The sequence below is a fragment of the Bactrocera tryoni genome, chromosome 2, assembly GCF_016617805.1.
Source record: "Bactrocera tryoni isolate S06 chromosome 2, CSIRO_BtryS06_freeze2, whole genome shotgun sequence".
Classification (NCBI taxonomy): domain Eukaryota; kingdom Metazoa; phylum Arthropoda; class Insecta; order Diptera; family Tephritidae; genus Bactrocera; species Bactrocera tryoni.
Genome location: NC_052500.1, coordinates 21,748,391 through 21,774,366, shown reverse-complemented (window position 1 = coordinate 21,774,366; position 25,976 = coordinate 21,748,391). Strand labels below are relative to the sequence as shown.

The window sequence follows — 25,976 nt, the reverse complement described above, 5'->3', positions numbered from 1 at the left end:
TCTGTAAATAGTTTTTTTGTGGTCTCTAGACGTTTTTGATTTGATTATTTTTCAGATAAGTACCTACTGCAATCAAATGAAAGATGAAATCTACAAATTGGAGCAGAGAAATTCAAATTCAAATTGACATGGTTGCAAATTAAGCGGAAATTATGTTTCGACAACAGATCTTTGTTGTTGTTATACTTGTAAGAAATTGAAATAGTTACATGTATTATATATGGACGATTACAGTCCATATAGTGAGTGACGGAACTTCACCTCACAGTTTGATCCCACCATATGAATATGTTGAAACTTCACCTCACAATTTGGTCCCAAAAAATGAAAAATCGCTCGACAGAGAGGCCAACTTGAGAACCTATTGAAAATATGATACCAGTTTAGCACTTAGTTTGTGGACTTATCCAAAAAAAAGGTTGATAAGATAACAGTTTTTAAATCATTGAAGGACTTGATGTGTTCCACAGGGTCTCCCAAAGCATTAGTAAGGGAGTCATATAAAGAATTAACATTTATGCAATTCGTCATTATTTTTCCTTTATCTCAACACGTCCTTTTTGTGAGTGATATTCTGCCTTGATCGGCTAAAAACATTCAATCGCTGGGGTAATGCTCCAAAGCTTCCTTAGAATTATAATGTTGCTGCCATCTTGAGCATTTGAAGTCAATTTCAAGAGACCTTTATGGGATTTTACACAGTCGTGGTATATTTATAGTTCAAGCCAGTTGTCTGATATTGCTGCAGAATAGCTATAGGAAAAAGGTGTGGACTCTTGCCAAAGGTGTTGTTTAAGCTTTACAAAACCGTACTCAAGCCAATAATTTTTAATGATGAACTCGTCTGGTGGAGGGCGCTCGAAAAGGTACACTTGCTAAGAAGCTTGAACGTGTCCAAAGAGGGGATCTCATATGCACTGTGAACTAAACCAACAGTACCACTTACACATAGCATTTCGCGCAGGTTAGGTTAGGTTAGATGGTTTCCACCTCATCTTTTTCCATACAGCTTCTGCAAATGGCATCTGTTGGGACTCCCAGTCGTACTGGTGGACACTAATAAGGCAAAGGCTTGTTAAAAACCCCAAAACTGGGAAGAGGCTAGCCTTACTGAGATCAAAGAGATTACTAGATCTCTTGCGATGGATTTTGGGCCAAGAGACTTTTGTGATAGCTCATGCATCTATGGCGGAACCGCGCTGGCCAAGCTTCCGCTAAACTCAGCTATCTAGTAATAGAATACAGGAAGAAATGGGAGTTCTATAGCGCCTTTTCTTGCTAGCTTATCAGCTCTACAGTTTTCTGAATTACGTTGTGGCCTGAACATTGCTGCGAAGTTCGCTCTAAGGCTCCAGAAAGCCGGGCATATAGAGCGAAAGTTTTCTCTAAAGAGCTCTCCGTCAAGCTAAGCTTTAGGCTAGCGCACCATTGTTAAGTTTTACTGCACCTCGTACTGCTAGGAGGTGCAGCCTCCTTCAGGGAGATGAGCATTCACTCTGACAGCAGAGCGGCAATACTAGCGCTGACCTCGCTAACTGTGCGATCAAAACTAGTCAAGGACTGTTTGCCCTCAGTGGAAATATCATCAAGTTACTTCATCATCAAACTCGTTTGGGTGCCTGGTCATAGGGGAATCGCTGGGAACTGAAAAGTCGATGAAATAATCAGAGGGGGGCAACCTTCCCCTGCTCACTTTGGAATGAAAGCGAGTTAGATCTCCACTAACGTCTTGCAAGCTAGCAATGGACACTCTGTGTGCTTAGCAGCCGATTGTCAACGACCCGTTTTTGTACGTCCGAAGATCCTTTTAACCTAGAGTAGTCCAAATGAGTTCTCTGTTTTCAACGTCCTCATAACTTAATCTATTTTTCAAGACACGAAAACTATATCAGAATCCTGGTTCGCCATAAGTAGTAAACATATGGTCCCTCTGTGAAAGTTCCTCCTCTTATGTCTATCAAAAGTTTATTAGTAGCTTGAATTGACATATTTGGCATTAGTATTGATCTACTTACTTGGGTTTTTGGTTTTTATGTGATAGAAAGCTTAAAGAAAAAACTTGAAAATAGACATCCAGTAATTACTTGATGCATACCGGTTCCAAGTTTAGTTTTTCTGGACAATGTTCAATAGGCTTTTATGCGTTGAGATAAATAATCTCCACGGACGTTCATTGTGAAAGTTTTTTGTGAGAAGGCGAGCTGAAAATATCTTGACACTTTACCTTCGATTGCGCAGCTTACGGTACACTGACGTTTAAACATCGTGAATGTCGGGAATGAACTGGCTGATGAGCTCGCTCGCTCTGCAGTATTCACTTACATAAACGCATCAGAACATCCATACCATAAAAAAGCTGCTCCGCAAAGAGGAAGGAAGAAGAGAGAGGTATATGACGTCAGCAGGTTTAAATATGTAATCAACCTCCCTAGGGACAAATTGAGGCTAATTGTCGCATTCTACACTCGCCAATGTAAACTCAAGAATCAGTTACAGAACAGGGGTCTAGCTTCTTGCGCAAATTGCCGGTTCTGCAACAGGAAGCCTGAAACTCCATAACATTGACTGCATAGCAGTCTGAAGACATAGGATAAAGGCTCTTGGGTTCATGTTTCCAAATAGGGATCACATCGCCTCACTAACACCTAGCAGTATATTGGACTTTATCCATATGCTGGGGCTAGGTGAGTTTTTGTAATTTAGGAGGGGGCACAATAGACCTAAATTCGTGATGCAATCCTCGTCTATCTAATCTAATCGTATAAACGCTCAGTCGGTTGAATTGGCTGAAATTGAAACTAACCGCTGCAACGATTTTCTAATAGACTCCAAATGCAATGTCGATGCATGAGTATATCTCCCTCCATTTTAAACCGCCTGGGTGAGATCTCCACGATTGTTATTTCGAGAATTAGATCCAACCACAATTATGGTCAATTACAACCACTGCAGGACAGTCAAGTTCTACCTCTAGTGAAATATCCAGATTGAACTAGAAGTTAGTAACGTTACTTTAATAATGTAGTTACGAATCTAATCACTTAACGCTGAAACCTTCAAGCCATATCAATACGGCACTTAGTCACCACTTGTGTGTTTCCTGGCACTATCACCTAAGATCTTATCCCTTAAATTAATATTAGCACGAGCTAAGACACTTAACAAATATTATTACATTTATAACAAAAAGTAAATTTAATTAATTAAATAACGTGATCAATGGCAATAGATCGATATCGCATGCGACAAAAGGGTTACACAATTCGACTGTCAACGCTTATCGTTTATCAACTAAAACAATAACTACGACAATAGCAAGAGTTGAAGCACTAGCTTGGAAATATGAGGCAAATCAGTTTATTTTTCTGATATTTATTTTCGTTTATTTTTGTTATTTGAATTGGAGTTTCCCGCTGACATACTAAAAAAAGCTCCACGAGACTTCTAAATTAAAGAAGTGTTCTATAAAAACTACAACAAAGCAACATGCGTAGGAGCTTGTCACTGCGCTCGTCATATTTGACTGTCCAAATTGATTATGCGATTAATGAGAACGTTAAACAAAAATAAAAAGTGCACCAGTTGCTGATTATCGCATGCGATAAGCGACATTTAATTTTCCGTTTCAAAATAATTAATAAACAATTGAAAACATCACTTTGACAATGCATGATTTGCTGCAGTGCGGACATATGTACATACATATGTTTTCATACATACATATATATGTATCTCATGTATGTTCTGTGTGTGCACTTGCTCTTCAATGTGGAGTCACGTTCTAGTTATTTGCTTTAGTCATGAGATTAGTCAATTGATAACGTTTCTCAACTTTAATTTTAATCATTAGACTCCCTACTAATTATGCCACGAGTCTGTCATTAATCAGGTGATTCCTATATACGAATATGATGATCATACTCGAAACATGTCGGTTATAAAATCATTTAATTGGATAGAATTTAAAGAACTTCAATTATGATTTCTATGTATTGGTGCAAGTATATTGCCTGAGTTTCGCATTATGTCGAAATAGAAAAAGGTTATGTGTGTTGGTTGTCATGCCAATCTATTTTGCTTTAAATATTATATAAACTGATATCAAAGTTACTTATACAAATTTTTAGGTTTTTTACCATGTGTATGCTTGTGCGTGATGAGATTGCAAGACGTCATACACCCACACTTTTTCTCCACTAAAAGTAGTTTATAAAAGAAAATACTATATCGGTTAGGTTAATAAGGTAGGCCAATTAGCCACGCATAGACCAGCTTAGTGCTTTGCGATACCAGATGGAGTTCAGTCGCTAGGTACAAGAGGAATAGCCAACATGTGGGCCAATCAAAATCCGCGATCACCGGAAATTCCATCGAAACTGTGCGTGAATTCATTAAAAATCAGCCGAAATCATCATTGAAAATCATGAAAATGGAATTGAACATCTCCAAAACATCAATATATCACATTTTGACCGATAATTTGGGTTTACGAAAGGTGTGTGCACGATTTGTTCCACGCACAAATTGACTGACGACCAAAAATTGCTCAGAATCCAACATTCAAAGAACGAAGGACGACCGATCATTTGACCAAAAATCACATTTTAACTATTAACCACTCCCCGTATTCACCTCATATGGCACATTGGGACTTCTTCCTTTTCGAAAAAATGCATTTGACCATGAAAGAAAGCGTTATGCAGACGTAGAGGTCATTCAAAAGGCTTGTACCGGCATACTGGCGGCCATACCGGCCAACGAGCTAAAACACTCCTTCGACATGCTTTTGGACCGTGCAAAAAGCTGTATTGAAGCAAAAGAAGACCATTTTTTATTCAAAATTTATTTTGCCGCAAAACCCATTTGTTCTGTTTTTTTTAAAGACCTGTTTACTTTGGATCGCTCCTTGTAGTTTGCTTCTGTCAACACTTTCCACTGCCGCCTAGCTTCCCAAGACACTTCTGACCGATATGCGCTACGAAGTTACTGCCTTGATGGCTGCTTGGCTGTCTACGTAGATATTGACTTTGGAATTGCCTGCAGGCGCATTAAAAGCCAGCTCCGCGGCGTTCCCAAATGCAAAGACCTCAGCTTGAAATATACTGCAGTGGTCCTGCAACTTAAAAAATTGTCTTATACCAAACTCTGAGCAGTAAATTCCCGCACCAACTTCATCGTCCATTTTCGAACCATCCGTATAGATGTTAAGTACCTAATATTCATTTACGACAGCCATCTTTTTCTATGTCGGTGTTTGCCCAGCCGCCATTACCCACCGAGCTATGACCGAGGTTCTATAAATAAATTCTCCTGCATCCAGTAGTCGTGCCGGCGATTTTGAGGCGCAGTTTTCAGCGAAGAGGTCTCTAGGTGGTGGGTTTAGTACCAGTTCAAGAGCCGCCGTTGGAGTTGTTCTTAAAGTTCTCGTTATGCACAGTGCAGCGAGCCTCTGAACCCTTTCTATTGGCTTCCGGTGGATGGATTTCCGTACACCTGTACATCATTCTACTGCACTGTAGAGCAGAATTGTTCTAACAATACCTGTGTAGCACCAGTGCATGAAGGAGAGGCACCAGGTTATGCCGAACGTCTGCATACACGCACATAAAACATTGCTGGCTTTCCTCAATCTGCTTCTACGTAGTGCTTCCACAACAGCTTGCTGTCCAAGACTACCCCAAGGAACTTGGTGCGGTCCTTGAGAGAGAAGTGTGTCCCATTTATCGAAGGGAACCTCCATAGAGGAATTTTGTTCTTTCTTGTAAACACAATCCGTTTTCTTCGGGTTCAACCCCAGACCTGCTTGGGATGCCCAATTCTGGACTGTATTGAGAGTGGTGGTCATAATACTGCTAGTGGTCTGTGGACACCGTTATTAAGATGGCAATGTCGTCCGCATATGCCGCCATCTTAGGGGCCTTGCCTTTCAAGTTCCTTTGCAGCTTATTTACCAACAATATCCATAGAAGCTGCACTTCACCTTTCGAAGTACCTCTACAGACTTTCTTAGTCATTTAAGCGTCGTTCTATTCTGCTCTTATCGGTCTGTAGGTCAAAAGGCTTCTTTCTGATTCTTGTAGAGAAAGATCAACGCTTATTGACTCTATACTGTTCAGAATAGATTCCGTAGTAATGTTGTTGAACGCTCCAGAAATGTTCAGGAATGTTCCAAGAACGTATTCCTTATATTCAAGAGCCCTTTCGATATTAAATAGCAGTGTATGGAATGCAGTCTCTACTGATCTGCGCTTCGTATAAGCGTGCTGCGCTTGGACAAGCTTCTAGAAAGCACTGCGGCCTTACTGTGTGCGTCCAAGATTTTCTCTAGCGTTTACAGCAGGAAGGAGGTTAACCTTATAGGCATAAACTCTTTTGAGTAAGATGGGTTGTTTCTACATGCCTTCGGTATGAAAACCACCCTAACCTTTCTCCATGAGTGTGGCAATAGCTGAACTTCAAGCATCCCCTAAAAATCGCCTTTAGACATGGCACGAATAGACAGAGCGCATTCTATAGCATTGCTGGATTCAAGATAATGGTGTTGTAAATAGTACGCTCAATAGGCCGAAAAATCTCTTCTTGAAGTGAAAGTTATGTTTTAAGTTCAAATCCTTCCCAAATATTCTAGATCACCTTAGCTATCATTAACCCAGTAAAAAAATAAATTTCAGTTGCATTATATAATATCTTTCTGACTACTTATGTGCCCTGCCGTAGTCATACCATCCGCTAAGCCATTGTATAAGTATGTTTGCATGCCAACCATGACATCATCGAAAGTGCTATCAACAATCCAAAATAGAATATAATTTCCGAAAGTTACGGCTGTATGCTGATATCGAAGTTATTGTTGTATTAATTTGTTAGCTGACAGGTGAATTGCTGGTTTGGTTTTTTGATAATTTGAACGCGAGCTACTTCAACATTTAATTAAATAAACAAATTTATGTGATAAACTCAAATTACTATTCTCGTTTGATTGACATAATTTACTATTGTTATTATAGTTATGCTTTACAGTTATTTGTGTACATTTGTATTCGTGTTCTGATTTGTCATGAGGCACTTAAAAAAGTTCTATTTGTTTCAATTGCTTTCAATTTTGTTTAAGTTGGTCATAATTAGTTTTTATTAATTTCTGTGTAGATAAGTGGCACGATTGACGAAAGTGGCAAGTGACGAATTTCGTAATCCCTATTGATTTAATTGATAATTATTTAATTAAATGAACTGCGAAGTTTCCTGTTCCGTCATCACCTTACGCATGCCATTATTTAATATAGAACTGTGATATTGTGAAATTAGACTTATGACTGTTATACAACAGAACAGAATATGCATAATGGAATGCCCCATGAACGATGATAGCGATAGATAATATATAATAATAATTTATTGCTTAAACGCCTTCCCTTTTTTCTCCACTTATTCTTCCTTTTTATGGAAATACTTGCTCTCCTCCGTGGAAATAACACTATTCCAAAATTCTTGAGGTTTTAAAACATGTTATTTTTTTAAATACTTCCGAACTATATGTTTTCTTACAGACTGCTGGACTATCGTGTCCTGCTTTTTTCAACATTCTACGAACTTTCAATGCAGAACATACAACTCTTGAATACATTTACTCCACTACTAGTTTCAATTGAGCGAGCAAGTGGTTTTGATAAGATGGATCTACTTAAAATATTTATTTACCAATCTATGTGTCGATGAATAAGTTCATCCTATTGCCCTCAACAATTTACTTTCGATTCGCAACATCCCAATCTAGAAAGACCAGCTCTTATCAATTCTCTACCTGCCGAATAGGTTTCATTAGTGTTTTGGCTAGATTTAGTTCTAGTACTGCCTTTTTTTATTAGGTAGACCTCTATTTATCTGATTCAGAACATTTCTTAAATTGTTGATTGTTGTTGACTTTGTGAGGATGTAACGGTGACTAAAGAATGAATTATAAATCACCATCACTCGAAATGCGGTATTTTGCTTATTAACGTACCCAATCAACCTAAAGTGGCTTCATTGCTGAACAAAATTCATCTCATTTTGGACCTGTTCATCAAACCCCTTACGCCTTTGATGGTCGTTCGGCTTCACTTCTTGCCCGAGTTGGATCTTGTCAGCTCGTATACCAAGATCCTTCCGCATAGTATTCCATAAAGTAGATGGGCACAGCTCCCGTTGTTGACAAATTTGACGAATGGCGAATGTACCCATTTGGGTCTTCCAGAATAGTTTGCTTTACAGCGGAAATAGCGTCTTCGTTGCTCACGGTACGGCGTCTCTGAGCAAGCGCATTATCCACTAGAATAATTACAGTGCGAAACCGATCAGTGGTTACTCGAATTACTCATTCTGCTGGGTGATTATTTCGACGGAATCAAGTAGCAGTAGTCAAAAAGGTTAAAATTAAAAGTATTGCCTCATTGAAAACAAAACTAAAAACCGTTACACAAGTTTTAACAAAATTATACTATCCTAAAATGAATATTTTGATGGAACTTTTTGATGGAAATCAACAGACAGGAATGGAATTAAAAAAAATTAGATGTTCCCACTTTAGTCGACCAAAACATTTTCGTCCAATGACTATTCAAGATCTCATTGATTTTCCATTATCTGATGAAAATCAAGATGAGGCACATGAAATTGACGATCTTGACTTCTAATTTTTTTAATTCCATCCCTGTTCGTTGAATTTCAACAACCTTGCCCGGATACACTGTTTAATGTCCATAAGCAAAGATAACCAAATACTGATGGAAATGTTTTGGACTCCGAAGTTTTGAACTCCATTTTCAACCAACGATTTCTGCATTCCGAATCGTTGATTATTATCGAGATTACCTTGCTCAACATACTCACCAATACTGTGATTGGTGGTTAAACAAGTGGTGTTCACAACAAAAACTTGTTGTATTCCATGATACTGTTTCCCACCATCAGTGTAAATACGGGTTGTATCTGGATGAATCAATGTAATGCCACAAATCTGCCTTGCCTTTTCCATTCACTCGGAAAAAGTGGCAGATTTTGTCTTCCTTTGTCCGGTTAAACGGCCCAGATTGTACTTACGTTTTGTTCGAAACGTTTCGTCAATCTGTACGGCCTTCCCTTTTGTACCAAGACAAAACTCTGAATTGGAGCTTATAACTACCGCTACTTCCTTAAGGTAACTGTAGTAATGCACTATAGTTCCATGAGCATGGACAGTCATCACATTCACCTTCGTAATAAAACAAGTTATTGCCAAGAATTACTTAAGAGCGGGCTTATACCAAGGCGTCTTTCGCGCCTTTCTCTTTTGATGGTTTTAAATTGCATCTCAAACCCATCCTAACTTGAGATGGTTGTGGTCCTCGGCCCACATAGGATTCTTAAGAACGTTGCCTGCTTTTAGGATTCTATTACAAAAGCAAATTTTATCAAGTAAGAACGAAAGGACAGACCGAAGTTCTAGTAATAAGTCGGCATTTATACGAAAATAATTCCCTTGGTGTTGACTATTTTATTTCTTCGACAAATTATTGCCAAATTCCATTCTTCGCTGGGGTCACCTGTACATGCATATAAGTTTGTGCGAATGTAGGTATATATCGACCCCTGTGACTAAATTCATCATCACACATGTATTTCCGTTAAAAAAATCAGGCACCAATAAATTGAAATCCTTCTGGCAAAGTGTTTTGGGCTTCTTTCTGTTGAACTAACAACTGCTCCACTGCGTCAGCTAACAAAGAACAAACACAGCAACAACAGCACCATTAAAACATTTACAATTCAGTGATAAGCCTTGGCGCCAAAATATCCATAAACAAGCAAAATTCTGCCAAAGCAATTGCAAGAATTCGCAGAATGAAAATAAAGCAAAAATTTGCTAAAAACGAAATAAACAAAAACGAAACCGAAATGGAAAATAAAAGTCCAAAAAGACAGCATATTATTTCATTAATTTTACCAAACGTTGCAGCGCTAGCGGTGCCAGAGGCAAAGGTAGCGCAGCACTGGTCAGAAGTCAACAACGACAGTTGGTCGGCCGTTGGCGGCAACGAACGGAAACGAATGCTGTGCGTGAGTTATCCGCGAGGCGACTTGCATGAGTCCACCACTGCTGTAGTGGCGGCTTATCAGGGGCACAAAAAATATAAATGACCAACACGATGACAAAGGGCAAGCAACGATTTTTCAACACGGCAAAGAAACGAAGTAAAGAAAAAACAACAGCAACAACGACAGTAAATGCTGTTAAAAAACGTATCAAAAGAAAATGTAAATCGAAGCAGGTTCTCGTGGTAGTAGGGGCTACTGGTAGGGTGTAAGCAAGTTCTCATATCGGAACGAGAAGAGATCGTTAAGTCGGCGATATTTTGATACTTCTTTTACGGGCAACATATGACTCTTATGTATTCTTACAATAAAGGGAAGACGCTTTTTGCACAAAAATGTGGTTTCAGCCTTGTGTTCCGATCGGTTTTCTAGTTCCGTCGAAAAAGTTGTCTTTTAAAATTTTAAGATAAGCCGTTGAGTCTAGTTTCTGAAAGCACTCTTTTTTACCCTTGCACCATGTGCTTTGCTGTTTAATGAGGATTTCTTGATTCACACCTAAGAGTTTTGGCAATATAGAGAAACCAGTGCTCCAAGGAGTGTCGCTGTAATAACCCTCTTCTCTTTATCCCAATCCAAAGCTTTGAGCATTGATTTTTTTCTAGAGTTTACATTCCGGTTTTGAACAGAACTTAAGTTCTGTCTTAAACAAATGGCGTTTGGGGCCATGATATGTTCGACACAAAATCACCGGACTGTGGAAGTAAATCTTTTTTTTTGCTAAATTTGTTCACCTTTATGTTAACTCCGGGAAACTATTCATAGATCTATATTAAAATACTAGCCGTTCAAAGAAATTGTAATATCTTCGATGAAATCGCTAAGGAATGGCATAATACCCAGGGCCTGTCAGCATGCCGTGTGGTCTTCCAGGCTCTGTTTCATCATCATTTTGAGAACGAAACAGCTCGAAGGAGACCACCACTTCGCCCACTGCTTGTTGGTCATAAACTTGTCCTATGAAGAAAGCTTTGGCACTCTATTGGGATGCCAACGCCTTCGAAAACTGAACTTTAAAGCTTTATATCTCTTTGTTTGACCGTTCAACTCTCTCAGACGTGCAATACTGTGCTGCTCGGATCGCAAACTTTAAATTACTTGTGGATCTAATACTTCGAAACTGAGGTTCAGAAATTCCTTCATCTTCCGTTTTGTTCACCAAAACTTACCACTGACTTATCCATCCACTCCGTGTAGCCCCCATTCGTACCAAATTCTCACCGTGTTAACATACATAACTTTTATGAGTAATTTGTGTTTTGTTTTGAATGTGAACGCATAAGTTCTGCGCCAACACTGAGTGGTCAGCCACTGATGGAGACTTCGAAACACACTTTGTACCCGTGTACTTATACATGTGTGTTTGTATGTATGTCTGCGGCTACCCAGATGTTGCTGATGTTGGCGACAGTGTGGAACGCGCATCGAAGGCGACACAGTGTAGTCTGCTACTGATTACAAATGACGCGACACTGTGGAAGTGGCCGAATTGTATCAGAAATGAATCCATTAGGGTGGCATGTCCAATGCACTCACACACACACATAAATATTCGACATTTCAAACAAATGTGTACAATAACCAGAAAATTGTTGTACAAAAAGGTTATACGATAGTGGCCAAATTGAATTAAGATTGCAGCAAATGAGACGAATTCAAATAAAATAAGAACATAAAAAGCTCAATACGCCAAATCAATACGCGTAGAAGAGCGAAGACGCCATAAAAAGTATCTAAATGTAAATTAAGAAATGATTTATGGGTCGCAGAGTGAGAGCAAAGCAATACTTTGTTGCAAGATTATGTTGAAAAGGTGTAGAGACATGAGAAAAGTTTCATATTTTTATACAAGGTACTTATATGAAAGTAATTTGGCGAAAAACAGTCCTGCAATTGCAGCTTCCAAGTGTAGTGAGGCAGAAGCAGTAGTCTTACAATTATGGGTTAAAGGGATATAATCAGCTTAGAGCTACGGAACAAGTACTATAAAGCTTTCCAGATGCACTACTTGTTATTCGTCTGAAGAGTCGTAAAGTTAAAGAAGGGAGAGAAACTCTAATAATTAAAACTTTGAAGCTCATAGCTTACCTTGAAGTCTTTTAAGAAGCCTTCTGTTCCCTTTCCCTCACTAAATATTTTTGACTTATTTTCCGTAAAATTTTTTCTTACATTTCAGTGTCTTCAAAACTGTCAGTTTGAACCATGAATCTCAACAATAGACTTCGTCACTTTTTTAAACCCTAAAACTCGGCTTAGTATACCAACTTTTTCCTTATTGGCGTAGATATCGCTTACGCGGTTATAGCTGAGTTCACAACAGAGCGCCAGTCTTTCTTCCTTATCATTGTTTGGCTGCAATTGCAGCTTCCAAGTGTAGTGAGGTCCTTATTCACCTTATCTTTCTAACGGAGTGGAGGTCCTCCGGGTACTGCGTCGAATTCTTTCATCCATTTGGACGACATGACCCAGCTAGCATAGCCGCTGTTTCTTGATTCTCTGAACTATGTCAATTTCGTCGTATATCTCGTACAGCTCATCGTTCATCGAATGCGGTATTCGCTGTTGGCAATGCGTAAAGGACCATAAATCTTCCTCAGATCCTTTCTCGGTGTGTGTCGATCCCCTTTCATGGGTATTTTCCAAGGTTTGGCGCTTGGTAAATATCTGATCATTTGTTAATTTTCCAGGCCGAAAACCACACTGATAAGATTCACGGTGGGCTTTAATCGTTCACACAGTACGGTTGAGAGAACCTTATATGCCATGTTGAAAAGGCTTGTCATACGTAGGCGCAGATTGTGAAATCTCCCGTTTTGAGGATTGAGCAGAGGCCACTTAAATTCCAAAGCTCATAATATGTGATTTTACGGACTAATTTTATATCGTTAAATGAACCTTTTATTTATATTATATATTTAATAATTTAATTCTATCAAAGCTTCCCATCTTTGGTCCCAATTAATGGTGTTACGAAGCCTGCCTTTTACATTTCATGATTAGAGAACAAAACCTGATATTAATCATCGAAAATTGCCTTATTATTTTTCAAAATATTCTCCACTCCATTAAGATCTATACACTTTTGCATTATTCGGTTCCATGTCAGGATTATACTGCGGATGACTCGTCAAATTGATGTTTTGAGTGTTCAAAAATACAGTTGTTTCAGTCGTTATGTGAGAGCTCACTTGCCGTGATGAAGAGTGATCTGTCTTCGGTGGTTGGTGTTCTACGTTGTATTGGTAGTATGTTTGCGGCATGTCCATTTTTTCCAAAAGACTGGCAACCAATTGCTTGGTAGTGCTTCGTGAGCGAATAGCTTTTGTTAGACTCGGCTCATTTTGAAACACCTATAACACCAAACTCATCACGACTCATCACCCGTCACGTTGTCATAGACATGTTTCACAATATTAAAAATTTCTCTCGATCAATAGACATGACTCTTTTTTAAGCGATCAACAAATTGTGTAGGATCCCAGGTGAAAAATGATTGTCTACAATGAAATGTTCATGCAATATTGAATGTACTTGTATGCTGGTCCCACTAATGTCTATAGTTGTGTCAATCTTACGATAGATCACATGACTATACTGCAACATCAGTCTAGGCTTTTTTGAGCGATTGGCAAATTTTGTGAAATTCAACGTGAACAAATTTTTATTACAGTCAAATGTTCAGGAGACCTACATCCTAGTTTGAGTTCCCGATACCATCGATATACATTGGTTCTTGTTGGAGCTTCATCATCGAACATTTAATTAAGTTCATCGATGCCCTGTCGCTGAGATAATTCAGATGTAAAAAATAATCGCTCGAAAATTATTGCCTTTTCATAACATTTTTTTTGCCGAGTTGAATATTTCAAGTTACTGTTAACAGTACAAATAGCGGTCGTGTGTCAAAATGTTCTGAATATGTATAACAACAAAAGTTGTGAACTTTACGATAAAGTTGTGAGTTGCCCTATTGCAATACCAGGGTTGCCCAATCCTGAAAAATAAAGGCAATCTACCTATTATTGATGTGCAGATATTATATAGTTTTAAGGGCGAATCTCTTGAAAAAATAAGCATTGTATATTTTATTCTATACTTCGAAAACTTCTAATATTTGCTTATCAATAACAACATAATTTCATAAAACAGACAAATAAGTTTTTACTCAATCTCTCTCAATCAAATTACTTGATTCCTATACTCGTACAAGTTATACCTCTCTTTGTATACATAAAAACTCTTATGTTCGAACACTGTTATACTTATAACACCATATTTAGTTTTTTTGTTTCATTTTACGCCACCCAATAACGGTTTATGACACACCTACTTCTTTCGTCGTTTTCAAAATTAAATTCTGAAAATAAAGGTGTAAGACAATCGTATGTGTGTGCTAGTGTGAACTCATATACTCATTTATATACCAGTATTTATGTAATTTAGGCGCCACTTTGACATAACGAAAGCACGAGCACGAACGAAAGTTCGTAAATGATAACATTGAATTGAACTTTATTGCCTCACAGTGGGCTGAGTTGGTATTAATGTAGTCAAATATACAATTTAATGAAAATATAAACATAAATGAAGACATTGCATTTTAATTGTATTTTTTTCTCTTTACTTGTAGATTTCAAGTTCGTATGTACTGTAATTACAAAACAGAGTGTGTGTACTTATAAACCAGAATCACTAATTGGAAATTAAGGTAAGTGAATTGGTAATTTTTTTATAGTTAGATTGTCTTTTTAAATTGCACAGTTGATGTGAGTCCTTCGCTCGCTCATCTTTGCATAAGAAAAAAAAATTGAAAAAACTATTCGAGGCAGACTTAGGATTATACATAGTATATATCGAAATTATTAAAAGTTCAATTATTTATACACTTATTTCATTCATATTCAAGCGTTACTCAAGAGAGTGATACTTGTCATTATACATTTTTTGAAATATTTGGAGTAGGCTCGCCATCTAGTGACTTGATAATATACCCGAATATATCAGATAGGTTTTTAGCCAAATGTTCTTACAGTTTTCTTAGAATAAAGCTTAAAACGTACAAATCAAAAAATTATAATAGTAAATCGAAAGCTTGGCAAATATAGTGCTTCTTTTAAATGAAAATTTCGTCCAATAAATGAGTGACTTCGGTTTATAGATTTCACCGGTCACCAGTCGAATAAAAAATTTTATGAAATTGTGTACAGGATATATTAAGTTTGCCACAAAGTTTATGATACTCAGAAGGCACCTCGGAGATCCTACAAAATATACATATATGTAAATTATGACAAAAAAGTATCCGGAAATTGTAAATTTATTAATCAATATTTATTTTGTCGCCTTCAAAGCAATCTGCACCAGATGTTTTACGATTTTTCCAGACCTCAAAACACTTTTCATTAGCTCTTTTTTGGGATTTCCTTGAGCTCCTTCAGCGAGTTTTGTTTTCTCTCTTCGATCGACTGAAAACGGGATCCACGTAGTGGCAATTTCCGTTTGGAGAAAAAGAAAAAATCACACGGAGCCAAATCTGGTGAATACGGTAGTTGATCGATGGTATTCATTGCGTTTTGGCTTTAGATACAGTCACAATCGTGGCTCGATGCAATAGTGCATTATTATCGTGTAAAATCATGAATTGTTCTTCTACAATTCCGGCTATTTTCGATGGATGTTCTCACAAAAACGTCTCATTATGACCAAATAGAACTCGTATAGACCGTCCGTCCGTCCGGACCAATTAATGATGCACCGAACCGCGAATATCGAGAAAAGAACAATGAGTATCACCTTCATTTTTGCGCTGCTTTGCCGTGTTTTTTTTTGGTTTCGGCTAGTTTTTTTCCTTTAAATCCGATAATTGTTGACTTGTTTGCATGTCAAACGCATAAACCCATGTCTTATCGGCAGTTTTCATGCTTCATTCAAAAGCGTGGGATTCTTCATGAATGTGGAATCGGAATTCACACGATCAAATATATTCAAAGGGACCTGTTTACGGTATTCTTTTAGAAAAAAATTCAGTTTTATCGGGACGAGTCGAACAGACTAGCGAGAGATGTCGAACTCTCTTGTCATCCCTCTAGCACTTGCCTGACAATTTTCATGTACCATATCCTTTTTTAATATTTTTATCAGTTGAAGTGGTCGAAGGTCGTCCAGAACGAGGCATGTCTTCTACGATCTCTCTACCGTCTTTGAAGTCTTTGTACCACACGTAGGCTTGTGTTTTTTTATAAAACTGGCCCACCGTTGGCCTTTTCCAACATTCACAACGATTCGGCACACGAAATTCGGTTAAAAATACAAATACAAATTCTTTTTTCGATATTTTTATCCATTGTAAAAACCGCAACGTACTACCGAAGAGTACAGACTCAAGCAGCTGATGTAAACAAATTGGTTGACAGAATGCGTTCATATTTGGAATAGTAATTAAGGAAAGTCCCACCAATTCAGCAAAATACACGTTTTTGGAAAATCTATTACCTCGGGAATCTAATTACAATTTCCGGGTGATTTTTTGTCTAACATCAATGATCATCATGACGAGCTCAGCCGATTTTGCCATCTCGTCAGTCAGTCTGTGTATATATATGTATGTATGTATGTACGTCAACTAGCCCCTCTCAGATATTGATATGAAATTTCGCACCCGTTCTTTTCTCACAAAGAAGCTGCCCATTAGTTGGAACGGCCGAACTGCCATATATACTAAGTAAATGATCTGAATAAGGAGCAAGGAAAACTTCTTTCATTTGCCGAGGTAGCTTCAAGAAAATTGACTTGAGCTATTGTCTAAAGAAGTGATGCAATCTCAGAAGGAACTTTTGAAATGGTAAATTTTTTTGTAAAACAGTTTTTTTATATCCCTTATTACTGGAAAATTAAATTATATATATTTTGAACTTGAAATTTCCTTTTCGCCTTGGATTTTTACTCCACTTTATTAATTGTTATACCCTGAAGAGGGTATATTAAGTTTGTCACGAAGTTTGCGACACCCAGAAGGAAGCATCGGCGACCCTATAAAGTATATATATAAATGAATCAGTATGTTGAGGCGAGTCGATTTAGCCATGTCCGTCTGCCCGTCCGTCTGTCTGTATATATACGAACTAGTCCCTCAGTTTTTAAAATATCGTTTTGAAATTTTGCAAACGTCATTTTCTCTTCAAGAAGCTGCTCATTTGTCGGAACTGCTGATATCGGGCCACTATAATATACAGCTGCCATACAAACTGAACGATCGGAATCAAATGCTTGTATGGAAAACTTTCACATTTTATAAGATATATTCACAAAATTTGGTATATGTTATTTTCTAAGGCAACAATGTAATCTCCGAAGAAATTGATCAGATTGGTTCACTATAGCATATAGCTGCCATACAAACTGAACGATCGGAATCAAGTTCTTGTATGGACAACTTTCACATTTGACAAGATATATTCACGAAATTTGGTATATGTTATTTTCTAAGGCAACAATGTAATCTCCGAAGAAATTGATCAGATTGGTTCACTATAGCATATAGCTGCCATACAAACTGAACGATCGGAATCAAGTTCTTGTATGGACAACTTTCACATTTGACAAGATATATTCACGAAATTTGGTACATGTTATTTTCTAAGGCAACAATGTAATCTCCGAAAAAATTGTTCAGATCGGATTACTATAGCATATAGCTTCCATACAAACTGAACACATAGTTAGTAAAACAAATTCACCTGTGAAGGGTATATTAGCTTCGGTGCAGCCGAAGTTAACGTTTTTTCTTGTTTCCTTATAATTTTAAATATTTGATGGACTGCATATTTATTTAGCTTATATAATTTCATTAAAATTGTTTAACCTCTCTCACTGTGCAAACAACCAGTTAGCTCTCAAATTACGTACCCCAATACTCAAAAATGAGTCACTACCCCCATTCTAAACTAATTCTTACCGAACGCTAAAAACTTGCTCCAGAACGCAGTCAACACTCAGTATTTTGCGTATGTGTGTGTACGACCACAAGCTTGCATGTAAAATATAGTAGCAACAACAACAGCCAACTGCTAAAAGCAACAATAACAACCAAAACGGTTATAACATTAAAAGCAACAATAAGCACAACAACAATAGCAAAAGCGCATATACGCTGCGCTCATAAATTATTAATGGAGCGGCTTATCAGGCGGCTTAACTCCGGTACACCTATTAAACGTTGTGTCAAGTGAGTTAATAAAAAAATTATTATTATTAGTTGTGCGCTCAGGCGAGTGTAAAAGCTTGCCAGCATTGTTGTTGCTATATGTGGAAATTGTTTTTGTTGTTGTAAAAACATACTGTTGCAGTCGGTTGGTGAATATGGTTAATACTTTGTGCCTACGGCTGTATGCTGATGGCCGTTGTCGCCACACAAAGAAATTGTAAAACGGCAATTATTGTAATAAACAATACAACAATAGCAACAAAGCGTATGAAAATTGTTGGCGCATGTCGTTGGCGCTTGCTCGAGAACCCCCAGCGACGCTAAAGTCGTAAAATTGATAAGAATGTCTCGGCGGCGGACGTCTGTCGGCGGCGGCTGCTGCTACTGTTGTTGTTGCTGTTTTCACTTATCGCTTTATAAAAATTGGTGGAAGTGAAACAATTAAAACAAAAAAATTACCGTGACGTTTGGTGTTGCTGTCACTTGCGTTGGCCACCAATGACACGCCGGGAGAATCGCTTGAGGTCGTTCTCGCTCTCTCTCTTTCTTTGTCATTCACTCTTTCTTATTCTAATTTTTGTGATGAAAGGAGTTGTGTCGTTGATTGAATAATGTCATTTAGACGAGTTTTTTTTTTATTTTCAAGTAGATTTGTGGTGTCTTTGTTGTAGTATTTTGCATTTTTATGCTGCTATAAATTGGGGTCTTCATGGTGTTATCAATCATTTTGCTCTTCGCACTTTTATTGTACATTTTATTGCTGCTGTTTTGTTGTTATTTATGATCTGCTGTTGACTTGTAACTGCAGTTTTTGTTGTAATTTTACTATTAAGTGAGTGATTTACTAGAAGGTACACCTTGACTCACTCACTCACTGGGTGGGCAGCCGAAAAAAATTTTCTCATACCGATCTAAAGTTGTTCGGATTGACTAAATTTAAATATCGCTGAGCTAAGAAACCCGCAACTCACAGGAAATCATTCGCCTTGTGATCTTAACTCAACGCTTCAAACACAAAATCTTTGAATAAATGTGTTGGTAAGACACGACTCTAGTTTTGAGCTGTTTAGTCGATGAAATCGAAACCCATATTGTGGTATTCTTCTTTTCTTCTTCTTATTCTTCTGACTCTTTCTTCTGGCTTCTTCCTTCTTTTTGGTAGGACACAACTCTAGTTTTAAGCTGTCGTGAAGAAATCGAAATATCGTAGTATTCTTCTTCTTCTTATGACTCTTCCATTTTGACTATTTTCTTCTTTTTGGTGGGACACAATTCTAGTTTTGAACTGTTTAGTCGAAGAAATATCGTAGTCTTCTTCTTCTTATGGCTCTTCTCTTTTGGCTTTTTTCTTCTTTTTGTGCTTTTTAGTCGAAGAAATCGAAACCCATATCGTGGTCTTCTTTTACTCTTCTTCTGAGTCTCCCCTTTTGCCTTTTTTCTTCTTTTTGGCAGCAGCGCCAGCACTAGTAGCTGGATCAGAGGCAGCAGCGACAAATTTGCTAAGGTCCTCGATGGTAGCTGGCTTGATTAAACTTCACTTCGATTATCTGTTTCTCTAATTAATGCTTCAACTGCGTTTACCCGTCTGAAAATTAAGTTTTCTGGAGGTCTGCAAAATAGTTTGTGATCGTCTTCTCCAGGTATGTAGTCGGTGTAGGTGTGATCTATCATCATGAATCCCAGAAAGCGGTTGTTATTATATCAGCAGTCGATAGGTCTGTCTTAGTCTTCTTCGAGGCAGTATCTTCTCCAGGTAGTCGATATCCCAGAAAGCGGTACTCATTACCTCTCCAGTCGATGAGTTCAGATGACGCAAAAAGTTTACCGGTTTTGCACTTAAACACCGTCAAACACTGCGATTAAAAGTGGGCAAACACGGCACCCAGCGCAAAAACACCTTTTAAAGGGCCAATATTTCATAATATTTCGCGACTTTTTGAGAAGCCTACTATCATCGCTTTCTCCCGCACCGTCAGTCGATTGTCTGTCAGTACAATATGCAGAACTTTTACCACGTTATTTTCCATTGTAGCCGTTTTCCTAGCATCCAAGTACAACTCAAAAATCGAATCATTATCTAAAACGACGAGTTCGATTCGTCTGAAAGTTTGATAGTAGCCGTCTACGAGAATTTACAATACGAAAATGTCTTCTCGAATCCCTCTATATAGCTGAATTATACTTTATATCTATCTTTATATCCATTTCGAGGTACCCTAAATTTTTGAAGAAAAAACACAGTTGGGAATGGTTATTATTCTCAGATAGTCCATCCATTGAGTGCAATTTTCGATGATTCGTTCGAGCATTTCGACTAGTAACTGGCGAATGACACGTGTGATGTTTTGCTCTGAGGCCTGAATCAAAGCGGGATTGTCCGCGTAAACTTTAGACTTTACATATCCTCACAAGAAAAAGTTTAACGGCGTGATATCAGCGATCTTGGTGGCCAAACGTAAAATTACGAAATCTACTCACAGAAGTGTTCTCTCAATAAATCCATTATTTGATGCGTTGTGTGGGAAGTGGCGCCCTCTTTTTGAAACCAAATACCGTAATCGCAGGCTTCAATTTCAGGTATCAAATAGTCGGCATCATTTTTGAAGAAATATGTATCGATGATTCCTCTGGCCTATAATTCCTGGATGAATTGGTATCTCTTAAATGTCTTCAGGTTGCGGTTCGTCTCAAATACGGCAATATTTCTGATTGAGCCAGAAATGGGCCACATCGCTGAACAAAATTTGGCCCGAAAACGTCGAGTCTTCTTGGAACTTATCAAGAGCTCATATTTTAGGTACTAAAAAAAAGGTCGACATTTCTCCCTTCATTCAGTTACTATTTCTTCGACGTTTACGCTAAATTAATATTTTCTTAAAGTTGTTGATTCATATTAATTGCCAGTCATGTTTTACATTTATTTTATTACTTAATTATTTCCGCAAGTTCAAGCTGTTTTTTCATTCCTAATGTAAACAGACTGTCAGCGATTAAAGTCTAGCAATTAGTGTCTCAGCCGATGCTCTGATTGATTAGCATTTAATTAAATTAGTTCACATTTAGTTTAGAGTTGCAATTAATTCTGTGACAATTAAGAGACAATTAAGGCAATTTTCATAACTCGTTAATAAGCCATATTTCTATGATAATTCCAATATGCATATATACAAATTTGCACAGTACATACAGACCCTAAGATTATAAATACGAATTTAATTCAAATCAATCTCGATTAAAATGTTTTACCACTGTACTAAACTTATTACATTTGATTAACTCAGTAGAGTTTTCATAATAGTAGATTATTCTGAATATGAGGACACCTAATAATTTAATCACTTTTGGAATGGAAAGCTGTTCTTGTTCTATATTTTACGCCCAACTTTCAGGAAAAGATTTTGTAGAACACCCACTCCTTCTAATAACCTCGGCTATTCGTTTTAACTATTTTTCTTATAGTAAGGGGAAGCATCGAAAGTCGTAGTGCTGAACTTTAATCCGCTAAACCTAACCTACACACAACTCAAGACTCTCCCACAGAATCACCGGTTCATTATTACTTCGTGGGCGGCACATGACATTTAAGTCTCCTCTATTGTGCGGACTGGCGGACGCCCAATCTTTTGAAAAGTGTCAGTTTTGTCATTATAAAATCAGACGTTTCGCTAACGGCTTTCCATTTCTCAGTCGACTGAGAAGTTAGTTATTCCCTTGTAGTTGAAAAGCGAGGAGAAAGTTTTCTATATACTGGGTACACGTGTTGTTGTGGTAGCGGCAGAGTTTTGCCGAGTAGACAATCCTCAGCCAGATAAAATCCGGGTCTGTTCCGGTTACATACACCTGACTGTCGTGGAAACGACACTCTGTACACGTCGGACAGTTCGGACGAATGTCATTGTAGAATCTGTAAAGGTTCGTCTAGGCATGGATTCAAAAATGTGTTGAAGATAATCTTTATTAATTTCTTCATTCCACACAGTTTCTATGATTTTTCCCATTTCTTTTAGACTTTTTGGACGCTTTTCTCTTATCTTTTTGCCCATACAATGTCAGCATTTCGCAATTGGATTGAGTTCTGAACTGCTTCCTGACCACGTGAAAAGCTCAATTCCATAAAAATCTTTTGATTTGGCGTTTGCAATGAAGTATCGAAAAATTTATTTTAATATTTTTATGATTTAGTTACCGTTTTGGCTCTATGGCAGGAGTCTGAGTAATCCTGAAAACACCTTTTGAGTGTGTTCGAACAGCTGTTCAATTCTTGGCAAAACACCTTCTTACAAAATTGTAATACATTATTCGGATTCACGGATGCTTCAAAAATAATGAGCTGCCCAACACCAAACTTGGTTATAACCACCACACCATTTAATAGGTTACGGTGGGTAAAACACCTGTTTCCAAAAAACGCTATCAATTCCTACGAACTGTGGCATTTCTATTAGGTTCAAACAAATTAAATTTGCATTCGTCGGAAAAAATGTCTCCAGTCCGATACAGTCCAAGTTTTGTGTGATTTTGCCCCTTTCCAGCCGCTGTTTCTTCATTGGGCTAACGAGAAGTGTTTTTTTTTGTGGACGTCGCGCTCGTAATCCAAGATTAAATTTAAATTTATGAAAATAATATAAAATAAGAGATTGTAATTTAGAAGAATAAACCACTTAATCTCCAAAAAACAGTAGGAAAAACCTAAACAAGTTCTAAGTATGTATTCTTTACCTAACACCGAACGAGTTCGATGTCATACATATATGTATGTATGTATATACCATATAGCCCTTAGTTTAGAAGTTTGAGTCTTTCGTCTGACTTAGTAACTGATTAGAATTTGAATTACAATTTGACCCGGACTGTCAAAATAAGCTACTTGTAAGCCAATAGATTCATGCCAACGCCTAATACAATTTTCCTTACACTTGTAAGCTTTTACTGGAAAGGCACTAAGTGTATTCAGCGAATCTTAATTTTTTTAATCTGAGCGTATTTTTGGACAGCTTCGACACGAATAATACTGATGAAATGTCGTACTCTAAAAGATTCTAAAGATTCAGGACTTTTGGTGCGAGTCAAGCATTAATACGCTACATACCCAAAATATTAGCCAAAATGTGTTGAATGGATTCATAACAGATGTTGAGATCCTCTAATATCTCTCAGACTCCAACGTGAAGATTTTCGCTTTAACTTTAATTTTTGAGATATCGATCTGAAATTTAATTTCCTTTCTAGGAAGTTGCTCGTTCGTCGGAGCCATCGGTATCGAACCACTATAGCATTTAGCTGTCATAGAAACTGATCGATCAGAATCAAAAACTATACTATACTATAAAATATATTTTGGTTTTCTTGTTGTTTATTTGTTTTTTTTTTTCAAATTACGCACTTATTTGAGAACTTGGTTACGAATATTCTTCTACAGAACTTATATTTACTTAAATATAAAATCACTGTGTCGAATCGCAGTTATATTTATACCGATTGATATAAAGATATTACCAATCATTAAAAACATTCACTTAATTGCTGTGCAATCAATGAAAATATTTCCTCGAATGAGAAATGCTCAAATGTCTCTAATGACGCCAACATTCACAGCCGATCGGTGGGCTCAACGGACCAGTGTCACATTGAGCGACGCATTCTGTGAGCGCATTCGTGGAATGTACGAATGTATGAGCATTTATTTGTAGTGGTGTGTGTGTGTGCGCAGATAAATGCTGCCGTCGCCAACAAATGACAAATTGACAAATAATAAAAACAACAAATGAATCAACAGGCGTACAACAATAAATCAATAGCAAAGCAAATAAAAATCAATCGCCGCCTTCAATTGAGTGCTTAAATCCACAACAACAGAAAATCAAAGAAACAAACAAATGAACGAACGCGTGTTGGAGACACGAACTTGTCAACGCGTGGAGCAAGGTAAACAACACGAGAACACCAACAGCAGTGCAGGCAAATTTAAACGAACTATCAGCAATTACAACAACTGTCCGCTGCAACGCATGTAAAGTGTGACTAAAAAGGTTTAGCCTAATGTAAACCCATAAATACTGCGCTTGCGGCTGGACATGACGTGCGGGGAACGCACACAAGCACACGCACAGCGCGTGCGAGCGAGCCTGCGTGCTACCTCATTTGCGTTCGCGAACATTAACAAAATGCCGACGAAGTGCTTCTGTTTCGGCGCATCCATGCGCTCTAAAGTGCTGCTGACAGTGGAGCTCACTGTTTGGTTGGTGTTTGAGACCAGTGTTGTCGCTGAAAAATATGTTATTATGTAACCTATCTACATACATAAAGCCTTGGTACCTATAGATCGTGCGAAAACTAAATTGTCATTTATTCCCAAAAAATAGTTTAGATTTTTTCCTGAAACCGAAGATATCAATAGGTTTGAGCCTTATATCATCCTTCTTTCACGCAGTTTTCACCTAGCAAAATGATGCCACTAATACTCCTCTCGTTTTTATAAGCTTAAAATTTAAGCAGAGTTTATTTAGCACTTAATATCTGGATCTGGATTTGACATATCCATCGGATGAATATAGATTCGTGTATAATTTTTTTTACTTTCGCTGTTTGGCGCCAAATGAAAGTTTCAAGTGTAACTAGGTTCTTCTCCACCTAGTTTTTCCAACGGAATGGAGGTCTTCCCTTTTCTTTCTGAGTGGGTACTGCTTCTCCCGGTGGGTACTGCCGCGAATACTCTCAGAGCTGGAGTGTTTTCATCCATTCGGACGACATGACCTAGCCAGCGGAACCGCTGTCTCTTAATTCGCTGAACTATGTCAATGTCATCGTATACGTCGTACAGCTCGGACCATAAATCTTTCCCAGAACCTTTCTCTCGAAAACTCAAAAACTCGTAACGCCGACTCATCAGATGTTGTCGTCAGCCTCTGTACCATATAGCGAACGTAAACTTTGTGTTAGGTTAAGAGCTCGCTTCTAACAGCGATCTCATTTAGGCAGCTTGGAGCGCCGCTTTTCTGTGAATCTAAAACACTTTCTTTGATAAAGATCTTCACAAGTCGACAAAGTACTTTGAGCCTATCACAAATTTGTTGAGGCGGTCAATGTCAGCTTCTACCACAGTCGTGCAAAGGCTGGATAATGGTGTAGAAAGTGCCTAGATGTCTCTACATTATCTTGTTCCATACAATTTTGACAACTTGAATCCAACACGATTTTTAGCAGTACCACATGAATGTCTATTGGACGAAATCCAGTAAGAATTCCTACAGTTCAACAGATCTCCTGCATTTTACTCTAAGTCTTAAACTTCACAGTAGTTTAAGAACTGAGACTACTCGCTGATATTTCATTAAATCATTAGAGTATGCGGAGTGGAAAATAATTTTGTTGTTGTTATTATAACAGGTGCCTAATCCCTGTTATTATGGTAATGTTTAAATAAGTTGTCATGGTCGTAATCCAATGGTAGGCCCAGAAAACGTGTTGTTTCGACGGACTATTCTGGATAAGTAGGAGTTTAACCTGCCACAGTACCCACTACGAAGTTGCGCAAGGGTCACTCTCGTTTGACGCGCCAACTCGAGTTCTTCGTCTAGGAGATGGAGTCGGTGAAGGTGTTAATGGCTCCACTGTGAATGGCGGTAGTGCATGTCTGAAGTTTGTTGCTTCCGAAGTCTGGTCGGCG

General features: G+C 37.9%; 1 protein-coding gene across 1 annotated transcript in view; it reads left to right on the top strand.

The window, feature by feature from the left end:
• The window catches only part of LOC120769622 (homeobox protein aristaless), a 115,713-nt gene that overhangs the window by 7,716 nt on the left and 82,021 nt on the right, over positions 1-25,976 (top strand). The window contains exon 2 of the mRNA XM_040096727.1: positions 14,738-14,815. The gene's annotated coding sequence lies outside the window, so the exon portion shown is untranslated. The remainder of the gene's footprint in view (positions 1-14,737; positions 14,816-25,976) is intronic.